General features: G+C 35.4%; 1 pseudogene; it reads right to left on the bottom strand.

Moving 5' to 3' along the window:
- Window positions 1–1,214: 1,214 nt before the first annotated feature.
- On the bottom strand, window positions 1,215–1,667 carry LOC117066463 (annotated as a pseudogene).
- Between the last annotated feature and the right edge of the window lie 3,564 nt (window positions 1,668–5,231).

Genomic DNA, 5,231 nt, shown 5'->3' with positions numbered 1-5,231 from the left:
CTACTGAGAAATGTAGTTTGACCAAAACTTTATCTCAGCAATGCCCTGAATCCCATTTGTAATAGCTTTCACTTATTTTGCAAGGCAAAGCAACTCCTAAGAATAAGAAATATTTGTACATTTTTTAAAAAAATTATTGCCTCTTGTCAAAATGTGCTTCAGTAAAACATGCTTGGGCTACCAAAGGTTCAATTTATTGAAAGGGTTACTCCCACCTAGAACTGAAAGTTCCTATTTATGTGCCAGTGAGAAATCAAAAGTAAAAGGTAAACAAAAATAACCAGTTCCCTATGACTACACGTTTTAATTTTATGGTATCTGTTCTATGGAAGATTTCCTCCAAACATTTACTTCAAAGCTATTTTCCACACACACACACAAAATTTCTTCTAGTGTTTTTGTCAAAGATTCTAAGCACGTGGCTTACCAGTATATATTACCTTTGCATTGCTCCACAAACACATATTTTGTTCAGGTAGTTTATATCATTTTGTTTTATTCAAAATATTATGACTTCATTGCAAAGCGATTTGGAATTCAGGAGCCCTGAGCTTTCATATCTTCATTCTGTTTTTGTTTTGTCTTTTGAGGGTTTTGGAGGTAAATTGTTATTCTATATTGGAAAACAAATATGCAACTTGGAATGGATTTGAGGTAAATTCTGCCATAAGCAGATTTTCTTTAAATGCCTAAACAAAGTTTAAAAAGCAAGTAACAATAAAGCAAAATGTTTCTGGTATAGGACCAGCAGTATAAAAAAAAATAGTGTATGAGTACCTGGATAATACACTCCTTTTGCAATAGTGCAACTTTTAGGTACATATTGTTGAATGTCAATTGTGTATGCAGGGTTGTACAACTCCACACTGTAACAACAACATGCTGCAGTTTCTAAAGAAAACTAAAAAAAAAAATAAAAAAGGCATAACCCAGATGTTCCCCCTTTGACTGACTCCATCTAAGTTTAGTTGTGTAGAAGGGCTTAGATATATCTAGAGTAAGCCACATGCAACGTGTTACTTGATCAATTTTCTAAAATATGTTTTCAGAACAATGACTGTAAGGTAAGAAGAAAAAACATGAAGGAATGGAGTCCTAGTTACTATGCATGCATTTTTTTGACAGTAGGAATACACCTTTTAGAGATAATTTATAAACAAAGAAAAATGCAAATAATTTTGTACAAGAAATGTAACATATTCTGTACAAGGTCTTCACTTTGCTGTCATCATTTGTACAAGCTCTTCATCATTTACTTGACCATCACCATCAATACCTGCTTCCCTGATCGTTTCATCAAACTTGTCATCTGTTAACTTCTCTCCAGGGTTTGTCATCACATGGCGGAGTTCTGCTGTACTGATAGAGCCATTGCTCTCCTTATCAAACACACGGAATGCTTCTCTAAGTTCTTCTTCACTTTGGATGTTTTTCATTTTTCTTGCCATCATTGTCAGAAACTCAGGAGAGTCTGTTTTTCCATTACCATCAGCATCTACTTCATTAATCAAGTTCAGTAACCCTGCTTTTGTGGGATTCTACCCAAGAGACCTCATTATCATTTCCAATTCCTTTGTTGTTATAGTTCCATCATCGTCTCCGTCAAATAGTGAAAAAGCTTCTTTGAATTCTGGAATCTGCTCTTCAGTCAGTTGGTCTGCCATGCTGCTAGTGCTACCGATTTCCAAGATGTGACCACAAAACCACTTCCATATCTTCATTCTCACCGATGAAATCTCTGCCCTGGAGCATGTCATTTGCCTTCTGTTCTCTTCAACGTGTTCATAACTAAAATGGAAATACACCCACTCTTCCTTTCTCAAGGAAATGCTGTTGGGAAAATGTAAGACATCTTATCTACAAATAAATATACATTATAAAGATATACTATAAATATAGTATGCTATAAAGTATGTTTATATCATATATAACATACTTTAAATATAATGACAGTTTTTAATAGTCTAAAATAAGTCAGTGATATTGAAATAAAATCCAGTTATACACAAAGGTCACTTATATTACAATAGAGATAGTTGAGATTAGATTATTAGGAGAAAATAAAGATGAACACACATGTTCAGGTAGATTAACCTTCATGTTGTCATGGTGGATATTTATTAGGCTGTAATACTAGGCTGAAGTATCTCAAATTCGTATCCTTTTACAAAATCAAGAGCATAATTTTATGTAACGAGATGAACACAAGGGGTTAAAATAACACGTCTTTGTCATGGTGGGCATTCCACTTCAAAGTTACAGATCTGCATCCATCCTAAGAACATGGTTCCTTAGCTCAGAGAAGTCTTCCTGTCCCCATCTAGTGGGGACACTTTGGCATGCTAAGCTGAGTCAGTGCTTTCAGGGTGACCCGTGAGACACACAGACAGCAAATGAAATAACTGCCATTCCGAACTCACAAGCCTTCTAGAAAACATGTTGTATTCGCTGAGTTCAATGTCTCCTATTTAAAGATAGTACAGGCAAAATAGATTTTTTGGTCTCATAATCACTTGAGATAACATGTGTAAATCTCTACATATCATGCCTAGAACAGAATAAGTCCCAATACATAATGACAGTAAGAATCATTGATTTTCTCATGTAAAGATCATCCTTTCTATAAAATATTGAAAAGCAAAAAGCTAATAGGAAATATCATTTCTTATGGACAACTATGCAGCCATTAACATAGGAAATATTTTTAATAGGATCAATATGTACCTCCCACTAGTATAATTCTTGTAATTGTCCTTTAAAATCACTTACATCAACCACAGCTTGTCACTTTTTCTCTTGTTTAGCCCACTGCTAAGAGAGAATAGAACATTAATATTTTTATACTTTGTATATTATTTTTAACTCATAATTTCAAGCTTGCTTCTTAAAGGGTTAGAAACAAGTTAGAAACATAGGGGAATAAAACAAAGCAAAAGGAAGAAAAAAAAACCAAAAATGTCCAAGATATAGATAGGTCTGTACTTAATGGGCGAAGATAAAATGAAACCAGATGGAGATTTTATACGTCTATTTTTGTTTCACTTCATGAAGCAGATAACTTAAAACATGTTTTTCAAGATTGGTCTCCTAATCTTCTCTGTCACCTTCCACCAAAATGTTAGGTTGGCAAGGTTCTATGTGTACCTCCTCCTTTATCACCCTTTGCTTTAGAGAAACACATGCTTTTATGACCAAGCTCTGAAATGATCACTGAAAGAAGCTGGGTAAATATTTTCAAGATAAGCCTGGAGATCTTACTGTCTCTAAATCATCAACAGACAAAAGGGAAAGAGAAAGAGAGTTTCCTATTCAAACATGTTGCTCAAGAGCTAATGGGAGTATTATTATGATTGATAGGCCAGAATCTTTGTCTTTAGGGAAAGTAGCAGGAACACTTAATGGGGTAGGAACTGACCAATATTTACACTGGAGATGAAGCCACATTTTATTTCATCTGGGGTCAAATATTACTGAATGTGAAATACATTCCTCAGATGAATGTTGCCCTCTCTTCACCCCAGTCAGGGTGTCTGAGATTCTCATGAATTCTTGTAATCAATGTCCATTTGTGATACTCCCAAGATTCAAAGTGTAGCAACTAAGGAGGATTACACGACTGCTTCGTTCTAAGTTGGGTGGATACCAAACTATAGGTAAGTAAAGCTTATTACTCAAACTCTAAAAGCAGTGAATGTTCTAAGTGGTGTCCCAACCACATGAGTGCACAATGCCTATTAAAGCAAAATGGTCTCTACATAAATCAAAATATTGGGCTGAATATTTCAGACTTATGATAGCAGTATGATTCTGCCAGTAATGGTTGTGACTGAACAAAAAAATAAGGTGTTGTTTATACAACTATTTTAGCTATTAAGTAGGAGATGATTTTCTTATTTTACTTTCATATTCTGATATTTAAAACAGAAGTTTCAGATCGATAACACTGTCAGCACCTTCTTTTCTTATCTGGTTTGTGATGCCTTTAGTATATTAAAGTGAGAAGAACCAGGCCATCCTTGAAATTACACAGAAAGAGCTTTCTATTCAGGGCTTGCGTTGGAAGATCCCTCAAGGCTAAATTCTTACTTTCAGTTTGAGAATCAGTCACTGTAAGTAAAGGAATGGAAGCTTCCTCAGGTTAATGATGCTATCATATTTATACCAGGTTGAAGATCAGCACCAAAGTGTTGTCGATTCTCCTTTCACTCTCAGCTTCCTTGCTTCCCATTTTTAAAACAACTACTCCAATCAGGGTTTTGTCTTTGCCATTCCACCCATACTGCTCGTATCTGTGTCATCCATGACTTCTGTACTGAATGCCGTGGCCAATTATTTTATTTGATACAGTTGATCACTTCCTTTCCATGGATTTCTAGGGCATTATATTCACATAGTTTTATCTTTCTGGGATTTTTCAGTGGGGTTTGCTTATTCCTCTTCATCTTCCCAACCTCTAAATATAGGCAAGCTCACGGGATCAGATTTGGGGCTTCTTTTCTGTCTACACTCACTCACTTAGAAAAGCTGATGACACATAAATGTATAACCCAGTGAAGACTTCCCCGTGGAGATCTCAACTAGTACTTCCAGCTACCTATCTGAAGTCTTCACTGAGAGGCATAATGGGAGTCTCAAATTAAAAATGTCTAGAATTGCTCAAGATGGATTAAGACTTAAATGTAAAACCCAAAACCATAAAAACCCTAGAAGAAAACCTAAGCAGCACCATTCAGGGCATAGGCATGGGCAAAGACCTGATGATGGAAACACCAAAAGCAATTGCAACAAAAGCCAAAATTGACAAGTAGAATCTAATTAAACTAAAGAGCTTCTCCACAGCAAAAGAAACTAGCATCAGAGTGAATAGGCAATCTACAGAATGGGAGAAAAATTTTGCAATCTATCCATCTGACAAAGGTCTAATATCCAGAATCTACAAGGAACTTAAACAAATTTACAAGAAAAAAAAAACATCAAAAAGTGATTGAAGGATATTAACAGACACTTCTCAAAAGAAGACATTTATGCAGCCAACAAACATGTGAAGAAAAAGCTCATCATCACTGGTCATTAGAGAAATGCAAATCAAAATCACAATGAGATACCATCTCACGCCAGTCAGAATGGCAATTATTAAAATATCAGGAGACAATAGATGCTGGCGAGGCTGTGGAGAAATAGGAACGCTCTTATACTGTTGGTGGGAATGCAAATTAGTTCAACCATTGTGG

The sequence above is a fragment of the Trachypithecus francoisi genome, unplaced genomic scaffold, assembly GCF_009764315.1.
Source record: "Trachypithecus francoisi isolate TF-2019V2 unplaced genomic scaffold, Tfra_2.0 Lachesis_group20, whole genome shotgun sequence".
NCBI lineage: Eukaryota > Metazoa > Chordata > Mammalia > Primates > Cercopithecidae > Trachypithecus > Trachypithecus francoisi.
The sequence above is the reverse complement of the archived record's forward strand: the minus strand, read 5'-3'. Positions and strand labels throughout refer to the sequence as shown.